At 40.5% G+C, this 7962-nt stretch overlaps 1 pseudogene across 1 annotated transcript in view; it reads left to right on the forward strand.

Moving 5' to 3' along the window:
* LOC105511745 overlaps positions 1-6729 on the forward strand; it is a 12044-nt pseudogene extending 5315 nt beyond the window's left edge. Inside the window, exon 2 of the transcript XR_001001761.1 lies at positions 6706-6729. The product of XR_001001761.1 is annotated as a keratin, type II cytoskeletal 8 pseudogene (transcript). The remainder of the gene's footprint in view (positions 1-6705) is intronic.
* The last annotated feature ends 1233 nt before the right edge of the window (positions 6730-7962 follow it).

Consider the following 7962-nt stretch of genomic DNA (forward strand, 5'->3'; position numbering starts at 1 on the left):
TTCCTTCCTTCCTTCCTTCCTTCCTTCCTTCCTTCCTTCCTTCCTCCTTCCTTCCTTCCTTCCTTCTTTCCTTCCTTTCTTATCAAACTTTAAGTTCTGAGATACATGTGCAGGACATATGCGTTTGTTAGGTAGGTATACACGTATCACGTGGTTTGCTGCATCCATCAACCCATCGTCTACATTAGGTATTTCTCCTAATGCTATCCCTCCCCTAGTGCCCCACCCCACAAACCCCCAACAGGCCCCAGTGTGTGATATTCCCCTCCCTGTGTCCATGTGTTCTCATTGTTCAACTCCAACTTATGAGTGAGAACATGTGATGTTTGGTTTTCTGTTCTTGTGTTAGTTTGCCAAGAATGATGGGTTCCAGCTTTATCCATGTCCCTGCAAAGGACATGAACTCATGCTCTTTTATGGCTGTATAGTATTCCATGGTGCATATGTGCCACATTTTCTTTATCCAGTCTATCACTGATGGGAATTTGGGTTGGTTCCAGGTGTTTGCTATTGTAAATAGTGCCACAATAAACATATGTGTGCATGGGTCTTTACAGTAGAATGGTTTATAATCTTTTGGGTATATACTCAGTAATGGGATTTCTGGGTCAAATTGTATTTCTGATTCTAGATCCTTGAGGAATTGGCACACTGTCTTCCACAATGGTGAACTAATTTACACTTTCACCAACAGTGTAAAAGTGTTTCTATTTCTCCACATCCTCTCCAGCATCTGTTGTTCCTTGACTTTTTAATGATCTCATTGTGGTTTTGATTTGCATTTCTCTAATGACCAGTGATGATGAGCTTTATTTTTCATGTTTGTTGGCTGCATAAATGTATTCTTTTGAGAAGTCACTACTCATATCCTTTGCCCACTTTTTGAATGGGGTTGTTTGTTACTTTCTTGTAAATTTGTTTAAGTTCTTTGTAGATTCCGGATATTAGCCCTTTGTCAGATGGATAGATTGCAAAAATTTTCTCCCATTCTGTAGGTTGCCTGTTCACTCTGATGATAGTTTCTTTAGCTGTGCAGAAGCCCTTTAACTTAATTAGATCCCATTTGTCAATTTTGGATTTTGTTGACATTGCTTTTGGTGTTTCAGTCATGAAGTCTTTGCCCATGCCTATGCCCTGAATGTTATTGCCTAGGTTTTCTTCTAGAGTTTTTATGGTTTTAGTTCTTACATTCAAATCTTTAATCCATCTTGAGTTAATTTTTGTATAAAGTGTAAAGAAGTTGTCCAGTTTCAGTTTCCTGCATATGGCTATCCAGTTTTTGCAGCACCATTTATTAAATAGGGAATCATTTCCCCATTGCTTGTTTTCATCATGTTTGTCAAAGATCAGATGCTTTTAGTTGTGTGTTGTTATTTGTGAGTTATCTGTTCTGTTCCATTGGTCTCTATATCTGTTTTGGTACCAGTACTGTGCTGTTTTGGTTACCGTAGCCTTGTAGTATAGTTTAAAGTCAGGTAGCGTGATGCCTCCAGCTTTGTTCTTTTTGCTTAGGATTGTGTTGGCTATGTGGGCTCTTTTTTGGTTCCATATAAACCTTAAAGTAGTTTCTTCTAATTCTGTGAAGAAAGTCAATGGTAGCTTGATAGGGATAGCATTGAATCTATAAATTACTTCGGACAGCATGGTCGTTTTTATGATATTGATTCTTCCTATCCATGAGCATGGAATGTTTTTCCATTTGTTTGTGTCCTCTCTTATTTCCTTGAGAGGTGGTTTATAGTTATACTTGAAGAGGTCCTTCACATCCCTTGTAAGTTGTATTCCTAGGTATTTTATTCTCTTTGCCGCAATTGTGAATGGGAGTTCACTTATGATTTGGCTTTCTGTTTGTCTGTTACTGGTGTATAGGAAGGCTTGTAATTTTTGCACATTGATTTTTGTATCCTGAGACTGCTGAAATTGCTTCTCAGCTTAAGGAGATTTTGGGCTCAGATGATGGGGTTTTCAAAATGTACAATCATGTCATCTGTAAACAGAGACAATTTGACTTCCTCTCTATTTGAATACTCTTTATTTCTTCCTCTTGCCTGTTTGCTTTGGCCAGAACTTCCAATACTATGTTGAATAGGAGTGTTGAGAGAGGGCATCCTTGTGTTGTGCTGGTTTTCAAAGGGAATGCTTCCAGTTTTTGTCCATTCAGTATGATATTGGCTGTGAGTTTGTTATAAATAACTCTTATTATTTTGAGATATGTTCCATCAATACCTTGTTTATTGAGAGTTTTTAGCATGAAGAGGTGTTTAATTTAATTGAAGCCTTTTCTGCATCTATTGAGATAATCAGGTGGTTTTTGTAATTGGTTCTGTTTATGTGATGGTTCTGTTTATGTGTATGCTGAACCAGGCTTGCATCCCAGGGATGAAGCTGACTTGATCATGGTGGATAAGCTTTCTGATGTGCTACTGGATATGATTTGCCAGTATTTTATTGAGGATTTTTGCATTGATGTTCATCAGGGATATTGGCCTGAACTTTTCTTTGTTTCTTGTGTCTCTGCCAGATTTTGGTATCAGAATGATGCTGGTCTCATAAAATGAGTTAGGGAGGAGTTCTTGTTTTTCTGTGGGTTGGAATAGTTTCAGAAGGAATGATACCAGCGCCTCTTTGTACTGCTGGTAGAATTCAGCTGTGAATCCATCTGGAACTGGGCTTTTTTGATTGGTAGGGCTTTAATTAACTTCTTCACTGTCAGAATTTTTTAGTGGTCTATTCAGGAATTTGACTTCTTTCTGGTTTAGTCTTGGTAGGGTATATGTGTCCAGGAATTTATCCATTTCTTTTAAATTTTCTAGTGTAAATGCTTAGAGGTGTTTATGGTATTCTCTGATAATAATTTGTGTTCCTATGGGATCAGTGGTGATATCCTCTTTATCATTTTTTAGTGTGTCTCTTTGATTCTTCTCTCTTTTCTTTTTTATTAGTTTGACTTGTGGTCTATCTATTTTGTTGATCTTTTCAAAAAACCAGCTCCTGGGTTCATTGATTTTTTGAAGGGTTTTTTGTGTCTCTATCTCCTTCAGTTCTGCTCTGATCTTAGTTATTTCTTGTCTTCTGCTAGCTTTTGAATTTGTTTGCTCTTGCTTCTCTAGTTCTTTTAATTGTGATGTTAGGGTATCAGTTTTAGATCTTTCCTGCTTTCTTATGTGGGCATTTAGTGCTGTAAATTTTACTCTACACACTGCTTTAGCTGTGTCCCAGAGATTCTGGTACATTTTGTCTGTGTTCTCATTGGTTTTAAAGAACTTATTTATTTCTGCCTTAATTTCGTTATTTACCTGGTGGTCATTCAGGAGCAGGTTGTTCAGTTTCCATGTAGGTGTGCAGTTTTGAGTGAGTTTCTTAATCCTGAGTTCTAATTTGATTGCACTGTGATCTGAGAGACTGTTATGATTTCCATTCTTTTGCATTTGCTGAGTTGTTTCCTTTTTATTACGTGGTCAATTTTAGAATAAGTGCGATGTGGTGCTGAGAAGAATGTATATTCTGTTGAATTCGGTTGGAGAGTTCCGTAAATTTCTATTAGGTCTGCTTGGTCCAGAGCTGAGTTCAAGTCCTGTATATCCTTGTTAATTTTCTGTCTCATTGATATGTCTAATATAGACAGTGAGGTGTTAAAGTCTTTCTCCATTATTGTGTGAGTGTTTAAATCTCTTTGTAGGTCTCTAACAACTTGCTTTATGAATCCGGGTGCTCCTGCACTGGGTGCACATATTTTTAGGATAGTTAGCTCTTCTTGTTGGATTGATCCCTCTACCATTATGTAATGCTCTTCTTTGTCTTTTTTGATCTTTGTTGATTTAAAGTCTGTTTTATCAGAGACTAGGATTGTAACCCCTGCTTTTTTTGCTTTTTATTTGCTTGGTAAATCTTCCTCCATTTCTTTATTTTGAGCCTATGTGCATCTTTGTATGTGAAATGGGCGTCCTGAATACAGGACTGATGGGTCTTGCCTCTTTATCCAATTTTCCAGTCTGTGTCTTTTAGTTGAGGCACTTAGCACATTTACATTTAAGGTTAATATTGTTGTGTGTGAATTTGATCCTGTCATTATGATGCTAGCTAGTTATTTTGCCTGTTAGTTGATGCAGTTTCTTCATAGTGTCGATGGTCTTTACAATTTGGTATGTTTTTGCAGGGGCTGGTACCTGTTTTTCTTTTAGTGCTTCCTTCAGGAGCTCTTGTATGGCAGGCCTGGTTGTGACAAAATCTCTCAGCATTTGCTTGTCTGTAAAGAATTTTATTTCTCCTTCACTTTTGAAGCTTTGTTTGTCTGGACATGAAATTCTGGCTTGAAAATTCTTTTTTTTAAAGATATTGAATATTGGCTCCCACTGTGTTCTAGCTTGCAGCATTTCTGCTGAGAGATCCACTGTTAGTCTGATGGGCTTCCCTTTGTGGGTAACCCAACCTTTTTCTCTGGCTGCCCTTAACATTATTTTCTTCATTTCAACCTTTGTGAATCTGATGATTTTGTGTCTTGGGGTTGCTCATCTTGAGGAGTGTCTTTGTGGTATTCTCTGTATTTCCTGAAATTGAATGTTGGCCTGCCTTGGTAGGTTGGGGAAGTTCTCCTGGATAATATCTTGAAGAGTGTTTTCCAACTTGGTTTCCTTATTTCCGTCACTTTCAGGTACACCAATCAGATGTAGGTTTGGTCTTGTCACATCATTCCATATTTCTTGGAGGCTTTGTTCATTCCTTTTTATTCTTTTTTCCCCAATCTTGTCTTCATGCTTTATTTCCTTAAGTTGATCTTCAATCTCTGATATCGTGTTTTTTTTGCTTGATTGATTCAGCTATTGATACTTGTGTATGCTTCACGAAGTTCTCATGCTGTGTTTTTCATTTCCATCCGGTCATTTACGTTAGTCTGTAAAGTGGGTGTTCCAGTTTGCAATTCCTGTAACCTTTTTCAAGGTTTTCAGCTTCCTTGCATTGGGTTAGAATATGCTTCTTTAACTCGGAGGAATTTGTTATTTCCCACCTTCTGAAGCCTACTTTTTTTCAATTCATCAAACTCGTTCCCTGTCCAGTTTTGTTTCCTTGCTGGCGAGGAGTTGTGATCCTTTGGAAGAAAAGAGGCAATCTGATTTTTGAAAATTTCAGTCCTTTTGCGCTGGGTTTTCCTCGTCTTCATGGATTTATCTACCTTTGCTCTTTGATGTTGCTGCTGACTTTTGGATGGGGTTTCTGTGTGGACATCCTCTTTGTTGATGTTGATGCTATCCTTTTCTGATTTTTAGTTTTTCTTCTAACAGTCAGGCCCCTCTGCTGCATGTCTGCTTTAGTTTGCTGGAGGTCCACTCCAGATCCTGTTTGTCTGGATATAACCAGCAGAGGCTACAGAACAGCAAAGCTTTCTGACCATTTTTTCCTCTGAAAGCTTTGTACCTAGAGGGGCAACCTCCAGATGCCAGCTGTAGCTCTCCTGTATGAGGTGTCTGTCGACCGCTCTTTGGAGGTGTCTCCCAGTCAGGAAGCAGAGGGGTCAGGGACCTACTTGAGGAGGCAGTCTGTCCCTTAGCAGAGCTCGAGGACTGTGCTGAGAGCTCCACGGTTCTCTTCAGAGCCAGCAGGTAGGGATGTTTAAGTCTGCTGAAACTGCACCCACATCCACCCTTTCCCCAAGGTGTTCATTCCCAGAGAAATGGGAGTTTGATCTATAAGCCTTTGACTGGGGCTGCCACCATTTTTTTCAGAGATGCCCTGCCCAGAGAGGAGCAATCTAGAGAGGCAGTCTGGCTACAGCATCTTTGCCAAACTGCGGTGGGCTCTGCCCAGTTAGAACTTCCCTGAGTCTTTGTTTACACTGTGAGAGGAAAAAATTCCTACTGAAGCCTCATTAATGGTGGATGCCCCTCTCCACGCCAAGCTTGAGTATCCCAGGTCAACTTCAGACTGCTGTGCTGGCAGTGGGAATTTCAAGCCAGTGGATCCCATGAGGCTGGGATCCGCTTAGCTAGACCACTTTGCTCCCTGGCTTCAGCCCCCTTTCCAGGGGAGTGAACAGTTCTGTCTCACTGGTATTCTCGATGCTACTGGGATACGAAAAAAACTCCTGCAGCTAGCTTGGTGTCTGTTGATATGGCCACCCAGTTTTGTACTTGAAACCCTGGGCCCTGGTGAAATAGCATCAACATCAACAAAGGCACCCGAGGGAATCTTCTGGTCTGTGGGTTGTGAAGATCATGGGAAAATCGTAGTATCTGGGCCAGAGTGCACCATTTCTCATGGCATAGTCCCTCACAGCTTCCCTTGGCTAAGGGAGGGGGTTCCTCGACCCCTTGTGATTCCTGGGTGAGGTGACACCCCACCCTGCTTCTGCTCACCCTCTGTGGGCTGCACCCACTGTCTAACCAGTCCCAATGAGATGAGCTGGGTTCCTCAGTTGGAGATGCAGAAGTCACCGGCTTTCTGCATTGATCTCACTGGGAGCTGCAGACCGGAGCTGTTCCTATTCAGCCATCTTGCCAGCCATGTCTGTTCCAAGTTTTTATTGTGGTAAAATATGTATCACAGTATGTATTTTGTTAATCATTTTAAGTGTACATTCAGTGGTATTAAGTACATTCATATTTTTGTACAACCTTCATCACCATGATCCATTTCCAGAATACTTTTCATCTTACAAAACTAAAGCAATACATTTATTTAACAATAACTCCCCATTTACCCTTCCCCCAGGTCATGGCTGTTGCAGTAAACTGAGGAACGGAGAGACCAATACAGAGTACAGGAGGATTTGTTTATTTTAGGTACGCTCCAGCTCAGAAGATTCATGTCCAAAAGCTGAGCCCTGAACAAAGACAGAGCTGGGTTTTTATAAGCGGCGTTGCCGAAGCAAAATAAAAGCAGTTAATCATACAATAATAGGTCACATAATCTTTTTTTTTTTTTTTTGAGACGGAGTCTTGCTTTGTCGCCCAGGCTGGAGTGCAGTGGCGCTGTCTCGGCTCACTGCAAGCTCCACCTCTCGGGTTCACGCCATTCTCCTGCCTCAGCCTCCTGAGTAGCTGGAACTACAGACGCCCGCCACCTCGCCCGGCTAGTTTTTTTTGTATTTTTTTTTTTTTTTTTTTAGTGAAGACGCGGTTTCACCATGTTAGCCAGGATGGTCTCGATCTCCTGACCTCGTGATCCGCCCGTCTTGGCCTCCCAAAGTGCTGGGATTACAGGCTTGAGCCACCGCACCCGTCCATAGGTCACATAATCTATAGCATAACATAATTTGTGACCTAGCCAGTGGCCTTGTAGCTGCATTAAAAGAAAAACAAGAACTGGCTAAATACAGATATCTGTGAAACACAATCATGCTACTCATGCTTAAGAAGCCTGGGAAAAGAGTAACAGTAAAATAACTTGTCTTTCTCTTTATTTTCTTTCAACCTTACTCTGGAAGGGAGGAGTGTGTCTGCAGCCTATTTTTTTGGCTTTGGCTATTCGGACAGCGTTATCTTCTAACTGTCCTTGAAGTGAGCTGCTAGGCAGAGGAAAACTTGTTCTTTTCTTTTTAACCTTTGCCTTACCACATTCTGGGCCTTAGCTTTTACTTTTCCTGGAGTGAATAAATGCAGTACTTATTATTATTATTTTAAATTTCTGCCTCAGTTTTTCCCCCTTTGATGCCTTTTATAAAAGAAGTTTAATAAAAGGCATCACTATCACTTAGTTCTGCCTGAAGAGACAAGTTTTCTTCTTTAGACAGAGGTTGATATTTACACAGAGCCATTAGCTGAGAGGTAGTTTGCCTAGCTACTATTGCCTCTATAGTTGATTGAATGCTTCTAATAAGGAGAGGTAAGAGACAAGGGAGTATTAGGCAACTTCCTAGCATGGCCAGAACCACTCCTATTAAAGTATTGAACCTTCTGAAAAATGAAAACTGGCCTCCAAAGAGAGAATCTGGGGACCACCTTTTCCAGGTTTGAACTGGAACATGGG

Source organism: Colobus angolensis, unplaced genomic scaffold (genome assembly GCF_000951035.1).
Source record: "Colobus angolensis palliatus isolate OR3802 unplaced genomic scaffold, Cang.pa_1.0 Scaffold203, whole genome shotgun sequence".
In the NCBI taxonomy this organism is placed as follows: domain Eukaryota; kingdom Metazoa; phylum Chordata; class Mammalia; order Primates; family Cercopithecidae; genus Colobus; species Colobus angolensis.